Source organism: Pyrus communis, chromosome 3 (genome assembly GCF_963583255.1).
Source record: "Pyrus communis chromosome 3, drPyrComm1.1, whole genome shotgun sequence".
Classification (NCBI taxonomy): domain Eukaryota; kingdom Viridiplantae; phylum Streptophyta; class Magnoliopsida; order Rosales; family Rosaceae; genus Pyrus; species Pyrus communis.
Genome location: NC_084805.1, coordinates 10,902,588 through 10,911,349, shown reverse-complemented (window position 1 = coordinate 10,911,349; position 8,762 = coordinate 10,902,588). Strand labels below are relative to the sequence as shown.

Sequence of the window (8,762 nt, the reverse complement as noted above, 5' to 3'; positions counted from 1 at the left end):
AACTTAAACATTAAAAACAAAGATAGAATATGCCTAGAAACACTCCAGGTGGCTCCTCCTTCCTTCCTTGCTGCCAACAATGGGGATTTGTGTGAATTTAGGCTCTTGAGGTGTGGTGGATGGTGTGGTGTGAATTTGTGGTCGAGGGTGGTGATTTTTGAGAGTTGTGGCATCATGTATTTATAGGGTGAAGGGGGGGCATGAAATTGGGCTGAAAATGAGAGGAATGAGGACTCCAAATCACCAAAGAACAAGGATACTTTCAATCAGATTCCAAGGAGGACAAGGAATGGTCCTTGGGGCAAATTCTAGAACTTCTAGAAGGGTTACATGTGGCATAAACTTAATGCACGAAAATAGGGCTTCTAGAACTTGATATTTAGGTGATTTAATGTGAAAAGGAGTCCTCTTTGAAGTTGGAATTAAGGTAGGAAAAGATTAGGATAGGATAAGATAAGATAAGGTTGGATAAGGTTTGGATAAGATAAGAAAATTTGGATAAGGTTCCTTATTTCTTGCTCTTTCCTTATCTTCTTTGCATTTGGACTTCTTTCTCCAGATTTTTAGCCTTTCCTAGCATCTCTTGACTTCAATTTTGTCCATCCACATTGCTCCATAGTTAAGCTATCCAATCCATGCCCAAAATTGCTCCAAATAGCCTCAAAATGCACTTTCTTGCTCCTTTTGCCATTAGGACCTAAAAACATACGAAAATAGCTTAAAAGACTAAAATAGATAGTAATTAACTAACTAAATGCAAGGAAACAACATAACTAAGTAGCATAAATATGCTCCTATCAAGGTTCCGTAGGAACTCCGAAGTTAAGCGAGAAGGGGGCTAGAGCAATCCCATGATGGGTGACCCACTGGGCGATGTGGGATGTCACAGTATGAATGAGATTTAGAAGTCATTCCAAATTACATTCAAGGTAATCATATAACTAAGACAATCACATTGGATAGTAGACATGAATAAACCATCAAACCAAACAATGTGGTCAAGAGTATTGTATTAGAGAAAGACCGTATTGGATTGTAATCCTAAACTGAATAGGTTCTCCACCTCTTCTGATTAGCTTGGGTAACCATTACATACTGCTAGATGTCACTCATGGTTTGTGAAAGCCCTAAAGGTGTATAATCACTAAAGGGAGAATTGAAAGTATGTTTCAATTCACAATCGATTTGAAGAGTTCTGATTGCCCACTGCCTTGCTAAAAGGAACCTAATGGATCATACACTGTGTAAGGTAGAGATTGAAGAAACAACAGAGATGAGTAATGATAATTAAATGGTTTAATTATTTATGGCTAGTATTAATTAATATGTTAATTAATCAAACAAATAAGTTCGTTTTAGTCCTCGGGTTAGTTTTAGGCCTCAAAGCCCAATAGGCTTCGAATGTCAAGCCCATTGACTTAAGTTGATTGGCAACTTAATGAATAAAGATTCAAGAGGTCCCAAACAGCCCAAAGACGATAAAAGACAGGCAATATTGATGAAATAAGGTTTTGGTTCTTTTTGTCACTCAAGTGAAGTGACTATATAAAGAACTTTATAGCCTTAATTCATTAAGGGTTCTTTTAAAGGAAATTGGAAAGAACAAATTCATTAAGGGTTATTTTAGAGGAAATTGGAAAGAACAAGTCTCTCCCTTTCTCTCTAGGAGGCCAGCCCTTTGGAGAAAATTAGCTAGCAATCTTCCCTCCTCCAAGGTTACTCATCTCTTCTTCTAGTCTCTCCTTGGTGTGGAGACTTAAAGGTTCTCTATTTTGAAAACTTGGAGAATCCATTCTACCATCCTCATCCAAGAAATCCATGGAGCTAAGAAGTAAGGAATGAAGGCCCTATCTCTTCGGTGATTAGCCTTGCTTATGCAAAGAAGAATCAACAAAGGTATAATATTTCTCAACTCACTTTGTTCTTGAGTTGAGTCTTGGTTCACCACACTCACTAAGCCTTGAATTTCATGGGTAAAGTTTTGTTTTTGAGTGCATACAAGCATGATACCGCATTTTAATTGTTAATTGCATGCATAGATGTTGCTCAAATGAACTAGTTTTCACAAATATTTCCTTCACTAATCTGGCTTTGTATCAGTCAATAGAACCATCTGCTTTATGCTTCATAGTGAACATTCATCTGCATCTAATAACGTTCTTCTCAATTGGCATCAGAACAAAATCCCAACTGGAATTCTTTTCCAAAGCTTCCATCTCAACATTCATGGCATTAACCTACTCAAGGTTAAACAAAGCATCCTGCAATTTTGTTGGAACTGATACACTAGATAGGTGACATATGTAAGATGCATATAGTTTGGACAAATGATAAGTAAAAACATAGTTGTTGATAGGATACTTGGCTTTGGCATACATATCAGGCTCATATTGTACTTTAGGTTTTCCATGATTAACTCATGGAGGCAACTCATAAATAGAATAATCATTAGTATTTATCTTATGTGTGTCACCATCATATACCAAACCATTAGAAGAATCATCACTGGACGAACCATAAACAAGCGACTCGTTAGTCATACCAGTAGCAGATAACTGGTCATCCAAAGGCAATTCGTCAGACATACCACCAACAGGTAACTCGTTGGACACATCTGACGGGTTATCAATATAAACAGTCTTAGGAATGACAGTTGACTAATCGACATCTGTAGCCGATTGATTAGTATCACGCAACATAACAGGTTCTGTTCCCAACTCTGTCTGTAACATATCATCCATACTATCTCTTCGAATCTGCATTTCACTGCCCTTTTCCCCCTGAAGTGGGGAGTCGGAAGAAGGCTTCACAAAATACGAAACTTCCTCATGGAAGGTGACATCCATAGTAATATAAGTTTTCTGAGTCGGAGGGTGGTAACACTTATAACCTTTTTTATTGTTAACATATCCAATAAATACACATGAGAGAACACATGCATCAAGTTTACTCTACTGATGATAGTAGACATGCACATAGGCCACACACCCAAACATCTTCGGAGGAAGTTTAGATACAGAAACAAGAGAAACATGTTTCTGTAACACATCAAACGGTGTTTGAAAATCAAGAATCCTACTTGGAACACAATTTATCAAGTACACAGTAGCCAAAACAGCATGATCCCGCAAATGATTAGGAACATATTTATCCCACATCAATGAGCGAGCAACCTCCATTATTTGACGATTCTTCCTTTTGTACACATCATTTTGTTAGGGGGTAAACGGAGTAGTCATCTGGTGAATAATACCATGATCATGAAAAAACATGCCAAAGTGTGATTCACATATTCTTCTCCGTTATCAGACCTGAAGACCTTAACATTGATCTGAAACTGAGTAGACACCATTGCACAAATTCTTGAAGAAATAAAAAGACATCATTCTTATTCTTCATCAAGGACACCCAAGTTAATGGAGTACAATCATCAATAAAAGTAACAAACCAACGAAATCCATTAGAAGTAACCTTTGCCGAACCTTACACATCAGAATGTATCAAATCAAATGGCAAAGTAGCTTTAGAAACACTTATGGGAAAGGAAGCACGATGACCCTTAGCCATGACACATGTTTCACACTTGAACTCTGAATCACTACAAATGCGAAACAAAGAAGGAAATAGATGTTTCATATAACTAAATGATGGATGTCCCAAACATCGTGGCCACAACCAAATTTGAGGTTTGTCATCCACTTTAGCACTTAGAACTTGATGATTATTTGAACTTGAAGCAACAATATACTCCATAGTCAAGATGTACAAACTCCGACCAAATATCATCTGAGTTTGAATATCTTGAAAATAACAATACGTGGGGTAGAAGTGAGTGGAATAATATAAGGTATCAAGTAGTTTTTTTACTGACAAAAGATTGCATTTAACATCAGGAACAAGTAAAGCATAGACTAGTGATAAGGTCGTAGTGAGAAAGATAGTGATAAGGCATAGAGGATTCACTCCCCTGGACGATGTGGGATCTAATATCACCAATCACATGATCAGTGGCCCTAGTATCAATTATCCATATATTTGTTCCACCAAGATGCATAACAACACTATGATTATATTGAGCCATTTAGCTAAAACACGAACAATAAAGGCACAAAAGATTCGTAGCGGAATAAAGACAATTTACTATAATACTATAGTAGAATCACTATTCCAGCACTGCAGCAATCATTATTCACACATTGTAGCGATATTCCTGGTACTGTAGCACAACAGTGTTCAATTATTTTTTTTCTTTTCTTCTTTTTTTGCACGATACTAAGAAAAGTGGACACAAAATGAAAGCACATGTGTTACCAAGACAAATTGCTCTGATGCCAAGTTGAATTAAGCATGGTAAAATGCTAAAAATATATATGATAATATTTAGAAATTTCTTGTATATTCATTATTCTCTAAAGTGGAGTATATATAGAAGTTGCAATTGAGATTACATATGTACTTCGTTAATGTTGAACAACATATTACTATTTGCACTTTAACTAATATATAAATATATAACTCAGTAATGCTCTAACACAAACGTTCTCCCTATTATAAGTATTTGAATCATTAGATAAAGATCGCTGCTCTTCTAGAGTTAGAAAGGCACTCTTCTTTTTCTCCTTGTTACGCATCTGCGCTTGCACCTGCTTCAATTTCTCAGTGAGCGCAATCATGCAGCCTTGAATCTCTAAGAACGGAGCTCTGTTGGCTTGGCCGGCCATTTTGCCAAAATTGAATCTTTCGGAGTTGGTTTTTAATTTTTTTGGTCTGAATTCCGCATTTGATGTCAATGTACATAAATAAGGTTGTAGGGCAAAGTTAACTGGCATGCACTTTCCAGTCCAACTTGCCTCAGTAATAAATAACTCATTCCTCCAACCGCATCTTTCTCTAGCAAAAGTTGACTCCATCCACTGTCATTTTTTGGCGACTTTACCGTAACTTGTCTCTTAATTACCGCCTTTCCTCCAACAAAGAGACAAAATTAAAAAAAGAATATGCTTTAACATTGGTTTATCACCCAACTCCCTAGATATGATTGGATTTAACTAATTTGCATCACTTTGTGTTTATCACCATGTGGAAAAGTCACAAATTTTAGCCTACTACTTTAGTCTCTCCAATTCTCATTGCATCTGCAAGGCCTAGGGCTGGGCACAGGCCGGGCCGGGCCAGGCCCAAATTTGGAGGAACCTGGCCCTAACCGTTTTAAATTGTAATGGGGCAAACCGGGTCGGGTATAAGTATTTTGAGTTTGGGAACCGAACCTAACCCTGCCTGTTTGAAACGGGCCGGTTTGGGACTGGTCCACGGGTCTTACTACTTTTTTTTTTTTTTTTTTTTTTTTTTTCCGGTTTTGGGCATACTACCACCAGCCTGCGACCCAGTTTTCCACCGCAAAATCCGTTGTGTAAAGGCATCGCCATCGTCTGCTTGCCATATCTCAGCGATCAACAAACCACAGATTTCCAAAACATGTGATTCATCTTGTACTTCCTCTCTCTATAAATGCAAGTAAATTAATTAATTAACTCCCAATTAATTAGATTTGCACCTACAACCTTTCTGGGTTATGCAAGGGATCAAAGACCAGGCTTCCCAGAAAAAAAAAATCCAATATTTTTCAAGCATTTCTCACGCCCCAACCTAAATCCCCAAATAGAACAAATTAATAAATAAAAAATCTTCATATAAAATTTCGAATTCATCAAAAAATAAAATAAAACTGAATCCCTAATTAAGCTAAATCCCCAACATTTTATGAATTTTTCAAGCAAATTAACTGAATCCCTAATTCCTAAATCCTCAAATTTGAATTCAGTACAAAAATGAAATTACATGACTAGAAGAAGAAAAGTAGGAGCCTGGGAATGTTGTCTTCCTCACGGATCCAAGACAGTTGGGACAATGTCGCATTCCTCATCGACGACTACGATGAGTTTTGGTCCATCGTTTGGTGTCCGCTACCTCTGCTCAGTTTCTCCACAGCCATTGATTTGTGACGACGCAACAGTTACGACTCAATGGCTGGGACTAACAGCATGGTTTCTCAATGGAACAAGGTGGTTTACAAGGTGGTTATGGAGTGGTGTCGACAGTTAGGTCCAAGACACCTACCCTTAATTAAGCTGCATTTAGGGCGCGTGAGATGGGGGAGAGAGAAATTGTGGGAGAGAAAGATCGAGAAGGAGGTGATTGAGAGATAGGAGATCAAGTCTTCGAGATCGAGAAAGAAGAGAGATCGAGGGAACCCCTGCGAAGGAGACTCGGAGTGGAGTCTGAGAATAAGAAAGAGAATGAGAGGGGAGGGTTAAGTGAATTACGTTTGACCCTGAGAGTAAGAGAGAAGGTAATCAGTAGGAATGAAGGCTAGAGATTTAATCAGTTAGAATGAACGGTCTGGGCCGGGGATCCATTTTCTCTAATTTTTAGAACCAGCCCACTCCATTATTTACTAGGAACCAACCCGGCCCGGCCAGCCCTCGTTTAATATTTATAATTTTTGGACCTGCCCCGAACAGCAAGGATCCGCCCCGACCCGTGGAACCAGGACCCGTTTACCCACCCCTAGTAAAGCCGGCACATCTCTTGTTAGTCCTTAACTTTGTAAATAGCTACTTAGTACTATGGTTCAGTAGTATTCTTCTTTACTAGTAAGTCAGAGGTTTTAGGTTCGATTCTTACCAAAAACAAATTTGAACCACATTATTACTAGCACATTGTAAGGCTTAGCTCATTCTCCAATCCCTTATTATAGATAGTATTGTTTGTTCATAGAAAAAAAAAATTAAAAAAAAAAGTAAAAAACACTTCACAAATGGACTGGGCCACAAACAATTTATATTTGCACTAGAGTCTTTTCCACCTTTCATTTTAATAAAATACGTCCTCCACTCTTTCACTTTTACAAAGTACCCCCTCCCCTCCACCATCGTTTTTATGAGGAGATGCCACCTTTTGGAGTCCAAGAGCTCAACTGTTCCCATCCCACATTGGCATTCGTGTCCCACTCAATCCCCTCCCTGATTTCTCTATCACTCTCTCTAACTTCGAAGCAAATCAAACCATGAAACAGAACACAGGATAAGGAAAATACAATCTGACTCTCTCTCTCTCTCTAGAAATGAAGAACAACACCGCCAGCACAAATGCAAAACTCATCCTCCTCCAACCCCAACCAATCCACAAACGCCATTTCATCATCGAACACCTTGTCGGCACCCCACATGTCCCCGCCGAAACTCACCTCCATTTCCTCCACCCTTACCCGCCTCTATGCGCGCCCAATTGCAAATTCCTAATCTTCGACCTCACCCACGAATCCCTCTTCTGCCACGCACTTAACCTCAACGACCGCACTGCCTTCGTCGACAAGAGCGAGTTCCTCGTCTCCAGATTCAAGCAATCCCACTTCCACCAGAGCCTCGAGGCGTACGATGTGTCGTACGCGACCCAAGTCAAGGACCACAAACAATTGCTGTCAACGACCAAGTCCCAGGTCAAAAATGAGTGCTGGCCGGTCTAGAACTTGCTGTTCTTAGACTGTAAGATTGGGATCAACGACTTGCCGAACCATATATACCAGGCCCTTTAAGATGTGATTTTGGTTGACGGCCCAAGTGGGTATTCGCCGACGTCGCCAGGGCGTTTGTCGGCGACTTTTACCACCGGAGGAAGAAAGGCGGTAGGGATAAAACCCATGTTTTTCTTGGCAAGATTCATGCATGGTCCAAGTAGGAAGTATATGGGAATAGCAAAAAGAGTACTAAGATACATTCAAGGTACTACGGACTTTGGCATTGAATATGTAAAAGGAACGTCAGCACTTCTTATTGGATATTGTGACAGTGACTGGGTTAGGAGTATTGATGACATGAAAAGCACATCAGGGTATGCTTTCAATCTTGGTTCAGGTGTGTTCTCTTGGGCATCAATCAAACAAAACACAGTGGCATTGTCCACTGCAGAAGTTAAATATGTAAGTGCTATTGAAGCAACATCTCACGCCAAGTGGTTGAGATTTGTTTTGGAAGATTCTAGGGAAGAACAGGTTGAACCTACTATGCTAATGTGTGATAACATTTCAGCAATAGTTATTGCCAAGAATCCTACGTTTCATCAAAAAACAAAACACATCAGCAGAAAATTTCACTTCATCAGAGATCCAATACAAGAGAATGAGATTGAGCTTGTTTACTGCGCATCTGAAGAACAAATGGTAGATATCCTGACTAAGGCCCTACCAAAGGAGAAGTTCAATTATTTTAGAGAGATGCTAGGAGTCAAATCAGCTGCCAGCTTAGAGGAGAGTGTTGATGTTTAAGCTTTGCACCTGCCTTCTAATTCAAGTTTCTTGTTTTCCTTTGTAACTCAAAGTAGTTGTTCTTAGTTTGTAATATAGGGCTCAGATTAAACCAAAGCTAATAGGCTAGATGTGTGCCACATGGTAGAACAACTCACTTATAGGTGAGCATGTGTTGCGCACATGAGTGTGTGAGGTGGATGAGTAAGTGCGCCTTCAAACGGCTATATCTCACCCCCCCCCCAACTCTATGCTTCTAGATGTATCAATTTAATTATAGCTGAATAGAATCAAAGAGGAGAAATTTCTCTGTCTTCTTCGCACCTTCATTTCTTCATGCTTTCTGAGAAAAAATCATAATCTTATTGATTTCTTTTGATTTGTGCTCTGATACTTCATAAAAACTACATACCCATAGTACATACAAATATTTGTGGTCCAATGCAAATTGCTTCAAATG

At 39.0% G+C, this 8,762-nt stretch overlaps 1 pseudogene; it reads left to right on the top strand.

Moving 5' to 3' along the window:
- Positions 1-7,148: 7,148 nt before the first annotated feature.
- Positions 7,149-7,737, top strand: LOC137728158 (protein IRX15-LIKE-like; annotated as a pseudogene).
- The last annotated feature ends 1,025 nt before the right edge of the window (positions 7,738-8,762 follow it).